The 10,000-nt window shown below is 50.5% G+C and overlaps 1 protein-coding gene across 8 annotated transcripts in view; it reads left to right on the top strand.

Annotated features, from left to right (window-relative positions):
* EBF3 (EBF transcription factor 3) overlaps positions 1 to 10,000 on the top strand; it is a 128,545-nt gene that overhangs the window by 97,216 nt on the left and 21,329 nt on the right. The window lies entirely within an intron of this gene.

Raw genomic sequence — 10,000 nt, 5'->3', positions numbered from 1 at the left:
CTGGTCTTTCTTGCTCCAGCCTGGGGTCTTGAACCCTGCATGACGCTGCTTCCTAAAGGAGATCCGTATTCTTTGAGGGTGCGGGACAGACTCCTGTCAGCAGGAAGTGTGGCCTGTGCAGTTACACATGCTTGCTATCTTACAGTTGTTCTATACAATGCTTTGTCCACTCAAGGGCTGAATTAGCACCACTTGTTCGGGATTGCTGTTGAGAAATGCCGTAAATAAACTTCAAATTGGCTGGGCATGTTGGCTCACACCTGTGATCCCAACACTTTGAAAGGCGGGAGAATCACTTGAGTCCAGGAGTTCAAGACCAGCCTGGGCAACAGGGCAAAACCCTGTCTCTACAAAAATTTAAAAATTAGTGGGGCATGGTGGTATATGCCTGTGGTCCTAGCTACTCAGGATGGTGAGGTGGGAGGATCACCTGAGCCCGGGAGGTCAAGGCTGCAGTGAACCTTGATTGAGCTACTGGACTTCAGCCTGGGTGACAGAGCAAGACCCTATCTCAAAACAAACAACTCACTTCAACTTAAGCCATGTTTGCATTTTGATTTCTAATCTTAGCCAACTCCAAAGGCTGTGATATTTGAGAGATGTTTTTAATGATGGACAGTGCCTGCTGGAACCGAGTGACAGTGAACAAGATGAATACTTACTATCTGTGGGCTTGACCTGCATGTGCAGTGGCTGGGTGACTGTGGCCTGGTGTCCTGGGGTGGCCATGAGGGCCACAGCAGGAACCTGGACTACAGGATGGGGCTTCAACTCCTGCCATCACCACCTGAAGGACGCCCAATGAGACACAGTCCTCTCCTCTGTACAGAGAGCGGGTGACATGGAGGATGCTAAGCCCCCTCTGCTTTCAGAAGGTTTAAAGAGGCAATAGACATCCTTCAGCCTCTTCCCTTCTTAGGAAGGACTGAGTGAGCAAGAAAGGCAAGATATAAATCCTGCCACTGCCCACTGTACATCAGGCCCAGCGTCACCCCCGGGTGTGCCTGGATGGGTCTTGGTGGCAGGCCAGGGCTGCTGTCCCAGAGGTGTCCAGTCGACAGTTCAGCACTCTCCATGTGGTTAGGATGGGAGAGGCAGTGCCTGCCCCACACTAGGGGCCACCTTCTGTGGGACCAGCACACACAGGACCAGGCACCCAGGAGCTGCCAGAAGACCCCAGGGGAGGTGGGCATAGCAAAGAGCTGATGTCCGGACACCTCTTGGCTTCCATGTAAGACTCTGAGATGGAGAGAGGGCCGCTCCTCCAGGTTTTGGAATCCTAGTGTTTTAAAAAATAAAGGCATGTCACAATGGGGTTCTAAAAATTGGGGAACCTTTTAAACACTTATATACACTTCAACAATTAAGAACTTTTGCTCTGCAACAAAGTGCAGCATCTGTAGGCCCTAGGTACCTGGGAAAGGCGAGATGTCAGAATCCCACCGTGGGCTGGGGGGTCCTTTCTGGCACCTTGCCGGTGTGTGCTGAAGCCACACGGTGCACATTTCCACATGCCTCCTATGCAAACCGTTGGTATGTGTACCACATGCCCCTGAGTCCCTTGGCACATCTGGCTGTAGAGGCTGCAGGCCCCGTGCAAAGACCTGGTGTTTGCAGACAGACTGGGACCTGGGCATATGCTTACTCCTGTGGTCCCAATTTCTCCTCTGCTCTATCTGGCAAGGTTTTGGCAAGGATCAGGGATGACTTATGTACAGTGTCTAACACATGGCAGGCACTCCATAAATGGTCCTTCCTGTGGGAAGTCACTGAGGGTGAACTTCAGCTGGGTTCTGTGGGACTCTGCTCGAGTCCTGAGCTCCTTAGGAAAGAGGGTGTTGATTATTGCTTGTGAGCCATGGAGCAGCACCTGAGCTTTGGTGGGCACATGCCAGGGGTGGGCTCCTGTGTAGGTGCCTGTGTCTGCTGCGGGGTCCTGGTTTGTGACACGAAAGTGACATGTGTTTGCACGTGGCAAGACTGACTTCCTCTGCACAAAAATGGATGAATAAGCCCCCTGTTCTTACACTGGACTGTCAGCCCATCCCGGATGAATGCTTTAGTGGATGCCTTCAGCGGATGCTTTCATGAGTTCAGATCTTTGCATATGTGGGCTTTTTGGTGGGGAAGTCTGCACAGCTATTGTTAGAAATGAGACTTTTTTAAGAAAGCAGATTGCTGAAAGGTCCAGTCCTTTCTTTGCACTTCGCCTGCTGTCTCCTGGGGATTCTGTCCCCAGTGCTGCAGAGAAAGGCCTTGGGCTGTGCATTTGGAGACAGTTGCGGATGTGTAGGGTGGGAGGAGCTGCCTGTCACTGGCTGGCAGGTATCACGTGGTGTGGCGGAGCCTGCGATGTCAGCGTCCCCCCAATTCCCAGCATGGCCTGGCCCTGCTCTTGCTGCTCTGGGGCTGGTGCAGGGAGGGGGCAGCTCTCTCCTGTCTGCAGCCTGTTCCTGTTGCCCTCCAGCCAGGTAGGATGCCTTCCTTGGCCAGGGATATCCTCTCCAGGTCTCATATCCTCCTACTAAGGGACCAGCGAACCCCTTAATTCCATCCCCCACCCAGCCTGTCCAAGTGCCCACCTTCTATATCTGCAGCCCATATTGTGCCCACTCTGGGGCTGACTGGGCTTCTCGGGCACAAGCTCAGGGTCCTGGCTGCCCGAAGCTTCAGGGATTTCCTCCATCGAGACATGCTCCCATGAGTGGGTGTTTGGTGATGCTTGCCACAGCCCAGCCTTTCCTGGCTGGAGGTTAACCTATTGGCTCCCCCACACCCCAGTCATTAACAGGAATATCCATTTCAAAGGTGATGTAAGGGATACAGGCTCTACAGGCTGGGGAGCAGAGGAAAGGTAGGGTCATGACCTGTCTGACCTGGAAGCTTCTGTCTGATTTGCATTGCCCCGAAATTGATGGGGACAATGAGGTAATCACCGGGAATTGCACTCCCCCTCTGAAAACTGAGCCAGCCCCTTTGCATGTCACGACGTAGGCACCATCCCCTGGGCGTCTGGTTCCCATCAGTGTCCCCCAGCCCCGGAGGCTGCCGGGACACCCTCACATTTAACCTTCCCCGCGTGAGGCCGGCTGGGGCCGCCAGGCAGAGGGCTAATGAACCTGTGCTCAGAGGAGGGGCCGCCCGCCAGAGGCTGGGAGGGACTTTGCAAAGGGCCTCAATGATCTGTTTACAGTGATCTGAGAAACACCAGATTTTTCTGAACCAGACCCTATTAGTCAACCCCGAGTGGGAAGGGGAATGCAGGCCAGGCCCCATCCATCCAGGCCTTTTTGCTTGCTGCTTTCAACTCCTATAAAGACACAATTACCTTGGGAGGCTGTGGCGGTTCAGTTGATTAGCACGGTGAATTAAAAGAATGAGTCACAAATGACATGTCCGGCGCTTCCATACTGGTTCTTTGTATTCCCATGTGCCTCACCCTGTTGTAAGAAGGTCAAAAATTAGAGAGAGAGAACAATTTTCAAGCGGCTAGCACTTAGGAGCAGAATTAACAATCACTCTGTATGTAATTGCCAGTTAATAGTAAATTGCCTTCTAGACTGTAAAATGCAATATAAACTGGTGGGCACCTAAAATTAAATTAATGAGATATTTGCTGCATTTAAAAGTGAATAGTGCAAATTAATAACTGAGTGCAATGCTTGTTTTAATATTTGTCTAATAGTGTACCATTTGCTTGTTTAATAATAATTAAAATAGTCCCAGAATGTCCTACCTGAGAAACTCGCAGTATACACAAATTGAGCAGTTTCGCATTTATAATTCCACCCGTAGAAACGCATCAAATGGTTAAGAGTAATAAAAGAAATTATTTTTTAATTAGAATATAAGCATTACAGTGTTATTTGATTAAGACAGATTGGAATTTGTATGCATCTAATTGAAATTATGTTACTGAGGAAACTACTTTCATAGACACGTTTTCAAGTGTGAAGCATCATGGCACAAATGCGTGTGTTACTGTTTTCCAACAGTGTCCATTTGGCAGAATGGTTTCCTATTAAACAAAAGCACTGAGGCCGGTTGGGAGAGGTGGCTTGACTTCCAGCATCATTCACGGGACCCTGGGGACGTGGCTGGGTCGGGTGTTCTTACTCTCTTGGTTTCTTGCACCCGGATGGTTGATTGACCCACCCTCCTTTTAGAGACTTCTTTTGCTCAATTAAAGAAATTATCACAGATTACTGGGAGTCAACATGTTGTCTGCGACAGACTGAACCCAGTTACTAAACAAGATATTGGCAGTCGATAGCAACCACATCCGAAGTGGACACAGGGAGCTCTTGACGGCAGAATACCTGGACCGCTCCCAGCCCTGGGATGCAGTTACTAGATGGGAACATAAAAGTGATTATTTTCTGCACAAGGACGTTCATTCAGCTTCAGGCTTATGAAATCGTTACTCAACCAGTAATTGCTAACAGTTTCTGTTCCTTCTGATACAGTATTTACGGTTTACTTTCCTCCTTCTTTTTTTAAAAGTCATAACGTGCCTTAAAACTGGCAGTGTGTCAAGGGGCGACACTGTGTCCTTCAGGGCTGTCCTGGCCCTGGGTGAGGGTTTCCCCCGTGTCTCCTGGTGGGTGTCCACAATTTAGTCCCTCTTCACTCCCCTCGTGAAAGCACTCGTGGTTCTTAAGTGTGTTAAAGATCTTTCGTGTGCATGGAGAGGCGGTCCCGTCAGCACTGCGGAGTCGACCGTGCCCTTCGACCACGCCAGCCCCAGCTTGCTGTCTCCCAGGCCGGTGCTCCTCAAACAAATTACTTGGATGCACAGAGCAAATGATGCTTAATTGCCGCCCACAAATCATACTATTTTTACTATGCTCAACTCAATGCTAATGCCTTCCTTCCATGTAAACCACATGCTTTCCTCATGGGTCCTGGAGTTTGGGGAATCTTTGGCTCAATTCTGTCAGTGACTGTCATCATCCCGTGGTGTGACCAGGGGCCCCCCACGGCTGACTGTTCGTTCCTGTCTGCAGTGGGCCCTCCTGCAGCCATACTGGCTGTCCTGCTTCAAACCTACCAGTCAATGGTGTCCAAGGATGTCTGTGTCCCCCCATGATCCCCAGTGAACCCCCCAAGAATAGACACCCTCCAGGCACCTTTGCTTTTCTATCAGGTTGGTTCTATCAGAGAATAGCTTGGGTCTGTGTTTTCAGCTCAGGCTGACTCTGGACCTGCCCAGAATCGGGATAATCACAAGATAATGCATGACTCCAACAACACAACTTCTCCTGACGCCACTTTAGTTTTTGTCCTTTGTTTAAATATGGATGGCAAAGGGTGACTTTTTTTTTCATATCAACTGGGGTGGTGTGCATCTGTGCCTCAGCCCCTTCCCCTGGGAGTGAGGCCCACTGCCATCACTGGGGTCATTTCAAGGGTCCTCAGGGCCTCTTAGGCAGAGCCACAAAGGAAGGGAGGGAGGGCAGGCTCCCACCGCTGTCCTCCCCGCTGCTACAGCATAGCATCAACCCAAACCATGATCAGTTAATCTGCCAGCATGCTAAGTGGGTGCTGGGGTGAGATTCGATAACACGGCCCTTTGAAGAGTGGGGCCGGGAGGGCTTCCAGGGTCACTGCTGTCCCCTCTCTTTCCCGTCTCAAAGGAGGCCAGGAGAATGAGACACACCGTTTGTGCTATTGCACAAGTAGACTATTTGTCCTAATCAGTGACACCCATTTACTAGAATTGCTTAAAATGAACTATACCTCATACAGAAATCGCACATTTAGAGAGTTCCATTCATCATCTGAAAATTGAGGGCCAGTAAACTTTTCTGCTCCTCCAGTGGGATCATAGGCATGCATCAACATGTTAAAAATGATTGGTGAGAGGGAGCTGTCACCCATTTATCAAGGAAAAGAACATTATTTGCTAATTTCCCAACCAGGCTGGTGACAGGGTGCTTCGTCTTTAGACCCACGGTGACCAGCATGGCCTTTTTGTTATTAGTACAAGTCAAGCGCTTTTGGGCTGTTGCTAACAAGACACATTTGTCTGTCATCCGAGGGGGCTTTGGTCGTTTTCCAAGTGGCTGTGACCAAGTCTGCACCCTGCACCCCGATTGGCTGCTCTCATCGGGGCCACGCTAACCCAGGAGGAGAAACGAGCTGATAAATCACAAAGTTTCCATGTCAAGGTGAAGCTATTGACTCTTCAGCACCAAACCTGACAAAATGTAGCAGAGAGGAGATGGCCATTCATCTTCCCCAAAGGACAAAAGGGTCATCTGGATTTCACTTGGTAATTGTTGGGTTGAGGATGGCAGAGGCGGGCCCGGCCCTCTTCCTGTTAAGCCCCCTGAGTAGGTGGGTCCTCTGGTCCCGCTCCTCACCCACCTTGCGATGGTCCTTCTCAGGGCTGCAGGGAGGAGAGTCGGGGGTGGAGCGGGATCACACTCCGGACTTTTGCGTTTCCGACTGAGTAGGACGTGCTTCTGAAAACAGCTTGGAGTGAGTCCAGGAGGTGGTGTGGGACTGTGGGAGAAGAGAGCAGCAGACCATTTAGAACAAAATAAGTGTGATCACCTGAAGTGCAGAATAAAGCGGGGATAATAAGATGTAAAATTAAATATCACAGATCACTCTAGCCACAACTCCCGCAGGTTAAACTCTGAAGACCAAGGGAGACATCAGCACAAGCGTGTCGGTAGAGGACCTGAAACAGAAGCGTGTGGTTCTTTCAGCACCAAAGAGGAGGTGAAATAGATCACTCTGTTGTCCTGGAAGAATAGGAACAAGAACCAAACACTGCCTCTCTTTCTCTTTCTGGCTTATAAGTTACCAGTGCCTCAAGCTCCCTCCCACCAAATCTACACGGCTGGACATCGGGCCCAGTGCTAACAGCCCATGGCTGGAATCGATAGACGATGTTTCGCTCCGGCGTGTGCCCCGCCAGCTGGGTCAGTGACAGTGCTGGAGCCTGGCTGCTCGTGGTTTCATGTGAGGCTGTTTTTGGAGGGTCCTGAGACCTGTCTCTGCACTTTGGCTCTAGGCTGAGGCTTGGATTACAAAAGCCTAGCCTGAGAAAAAGTGCTTTTACAAAACTATCATTTCAATCAGTTGCGCCTTTTTAATTTGTTGTAGAAAATGCATAATGAGGCTAGGCGTGGTGGCTTATGCCTGTAATCCCAGCACTTTGGGAGGCTGAGGCGGGTGGATCACCTGAGGTCAGGAGTTCAAGACCAGCTTGGCCAACATGGTAAAACCCCGTCTCTACTAAAAATACAAAAAAAATTAGCCAGGTGTGGTGGCGCATGCCTGTAGTCCCAACTACATAGGAGGCTGAGACGGGAGAATCTCTTGAACCCAGGAGGCGGAGGCTGCAGTGAGCCGAGATTGTGCCACCACACTCCAGCCTGAGCAAGGTAGAGTGAGACTCCATCTCCAAAACAAAAAAAAGCAAAATGAGTAAAACGTAACTTTTGTCTTTTAGAGTGGCTTTGAAATAAACCCACAACAACAAATAGAAGGCTGTCTGTCAGCGATGTGGACTGTTTGCTACACTAAAAGGCAAAATCAAAGTTTTCAGATGCTTTTCACGAGCACATGGAGCAACTTGACTTCACAAGGAACCTAAGTGCGTGCGGAGGGCACTCTCTCGAAGGGTCATTACGGAGCATGCGAAATTTTAAATAGAGAAGCTCCCGTTGAGATAGGAGGCCGTGGCAGATTTTGGTCAGCATTGGTGTAAATCATCTTGGGAGGAAAGTTTCTTAGAGGTACTGCGTGGCCGGGGTCATTCTTTTCTTCCTCTCCTTTCTGGATGCCACCCTCTCCCTGCACTCTTGAGATAGCCCTGTCTGTGTCTTCCCAGATAGAGAGCTTACAGCCTGGCACAGTGAGCCCTGGAGCCTCTGAGGCCTGGACCCGCCCTCTAGGCATCTGAGGAAGCCTAAAGTCAGGAAATCCAGGGGGTCGGATTAGGGAGGGTGGATTCTGCGAGGTTTTTCTCCATCTTTTTACCTCCTTGTCTTCTCTAAAGGAGGCCCTTGGCTGGGAATCTCCCCACTGGCCCTTCTTGTCCCAGCCCCAGGCACCCAGGCTGGGGTCAGTCAGATGCTTGTTGATGGCCATACCTTCTAGCCCTAGTTCGGAAGACCCACTTGGTGTTTTTCCTAAGGAACATGCTCACACTGCAGAAACATCCCATGCAAGCTTAGGCCTGTGGGCACTGAGCTTCCAAACAGGCACCAACCTGAGGGTGGCGGCTCCTCCAGGGCTGTTACGATGGAACAGCCTTCAGGACAGGTGGCATCGAGACTGCTTTACCACATGCTTGGCATCAGGCCGTGGACTGTCCCAAACTAAAGACTGTAAACAGGCCATAGGCTAGGGTGGTGATTGTTTCAGAAGTCCACTGAGTCTTAATACCCTGTAAGGGAGAGAAACGTGTCACCGGCAGACACCACGGAGGGTATTGGGCTGCAGCTTCACATGCCCACTGCCCAGGGAAGCTGGCATTCGGTATGTACAACCCCAAGGACTGGGTTCCAGGCCATGCCCTGGCTTTGCTGTGGCACCATGATAGTGAACACCTGCCACGTGCCCGAGCCCCGTGTTCACCAGGGGACTGCTCCCCTTCCTCACCACCCCAGAGTCCACCAACATCGGTGATTCGCCTTTCCTGTGTATTTGCAAAATGCCAGCTGGCAGGAATGATCTGTAGGACAAGCGTAGTGTGAGCACGGTGTCTTATGTGAAGGTGTGGCGTGCTGTGGAAGCTCGCCATCAACATGGTTTGGAATCTGCCCCTGGCTCCCAGTGTTCACCTACCTGGACACAGCAGGTGATACTGAGAGGCGGGGAAGCTACTGGTTATCATAGGTGCTCATGGTGGGGGTATCAGGTGGGGTGACATACCTGCCCACCCGGCAGTGGGTCCCTTGCCAAGGGAAGTGACAGTCTCCATCCTGGCAGCCCGGGGCCTGGTATCTGGATGGCAGTTGGCACGTGTCTGGTGCGGAAGCCACATTTGCTATCACACTGACTTGAGGTCTTGCGGGAATGAAGCGGGACATGGAAAAGTTAATAAAATAGTCAAAATGGAGAAGGCACTCCATCCGATGACAAGAGGAGCAGATGAGGCGCTGGTAGATTTGAGAGGAGGGGCACCCTGGGGAGATGGTGGGGAGGTGGCCGTAGAGGCTGTACCCCTGGAGGCTGAGCAGCAGGCGTTGAGGAGTTCCAGGCCAAGGAGTGCCAGCTGGGCATGGGGCTGTGAGGGGGGAGGCCCAGGGCTGGGTTGGGGGCTGCCGTGGCAAGAAGGAGGTCAGATGAGGACACGATGGCCTTCTGGTCCCAGTACACCTTGGCATTTGGGAACCCCTATGTGGAAATAGGACGGTTTTATAGGAGACACATAATCCAGCATGCTATGTTCAAGGGCTGTCCTTTTGGGGATTCCAGTGTTTACATTAATCTTGGTGATGTCTTTAAAGCGTCTCTGCCTTAGAACATTCCTTTTCTTCTTTATGCAGCCTGAAAAACCAGGAGTTAAAAGTGCCTCCATGGAGATTGAAAAGGGTAATAATGTTGGGAAACAGAGTTACGCTCCCTGAATGGGAATCGATTCCCCACACCAGGCCCTTCCCCCACTGCTGGGTCTGTCTTGTTCACACCTGTGCGGAGCCCTGTGCTTTTACACAGGTACTGGACACATCTTTATTCTAAACAGCACTCTGGCCCTGGAAGATATTTCCTTAGTATAGACGGAGCTGGCACATATATTCTAATTCAGATGAGAAACATTACTTTCACTAAAAACACTGTATTTTGTTCACATATAATTCACATATTATAGAATTCACCCAAAGTATACAATTAAGTGGCTTTTCGTATATTCACAAAGTTTGTGCAGCCATCAGTCTAATTCAACAATGTTTTCATCACACGAAAAGGAACCCTGTGTCCACTAGCTGTTGCCCCATTCCTCCTTCCCTTGGGTAGCGTCTCTCTCTGGATCTGTCAT

This window comes from Gorilla gorilla, chromosome 8 (genome assembly GCF_029281585.2).
Source record: "Gorilla gorilla gorilla isolate KB3781 chromosome 8, NHGRI_mGorGor1-v2.1_pri, whole genome shotgun sequence".
NCBI classification, from domain to species: Eukaryota; Metazoa; Chordata; class Mammalia; order Primates; family Hominidae; genus Gorilla; species Gorilla gorilla.
This window is presented reverse-complemented; position numbering and strand designations above follow the sequence as displayed.